Source organism: Acyrthosiphon pisum, chromosome X (genome assembly GCF_005508785.2).
Source record: "Acyrthosiphon pisum isolate AL4f chromosome X, pea_aphid_22Mar2018_4r6ur, whole genome shotgun sequence".
Taxonomy (NCBI): Eukaryota; Metazoa; Arthropoda; class Insecta; order Hemiptera; family Aphididae; genus Acyrthosiphon; species Acyrthosiphon pisum.
Window position 1 is genome coordinate 91,629,644 of NC_042493.1, and position 869 is coordinate 91,630,512.

Below are 869 nucleotides of genomic sequence, written 5' to 3' on the forward strand. Positions count from 1 at the left end.
TGTTCAGATACAGACATTTTGTAAATTTTTATGGTGATAAATTGGGTGTTTTGTTTTGTAGTTGGTTGAAACTAAAAATAAATGTCACACACATTGTTTGTACACATTAAAAATACACACCTACGCACAAATAGCAATAATATAAAACATATTATGTTACATGTATAAGGTATTATACAAAATATACCTTTGCTCAGAATCATTTTTCGTTTTTATCGTTGGATTCAAATTTAATGTATCCAATACACTATTACAGCGACTTACTCAATGACACTAGCTAGGTAGTAGGTACTTACTTCTATACAGCAGAATGACTTCTCCAGTTTTTTCTTTTTGTCAGTAAGAATTAAAACTTATAATTATTGTTTAAACTAAGGCTTAAATTGAATAGTAAAACAAACAATAATAATAGGTACCTATAACATTTTAATTACTCATACATTGTGTATCAATACTAGTAAGGGTAAAATATAAAAATGGATTGTAATACCTATATGTTTGCTTGACATGCAATTTAGATCCACTCCGCCACTGTAGCCATGTATATAAAATAAATAAAAATACTTCTTAAAGGTATGTCTAACATAATTTATCCATATTATTTTAAATTATCATTTAGATAACTTCAATAAAAAATGACACAAGAAGATTGATTATGTTAAATCTGCAACTGAATGTGGTACTGCCTAATTTACTGATTTACTGATTTACTGATTTGGGGCCATAGCGCCCGTAGCATGGGCAAACTAAGTCCGAATAAGTTCAAACTTCACAAGTGCCATTATAATACCCCCCTCCAACTCCCTACCAAATTCCAGGTTGCCCCGTCGATTTTCACTTTCGGGTTACTTGTCGCAGAAATATCACAA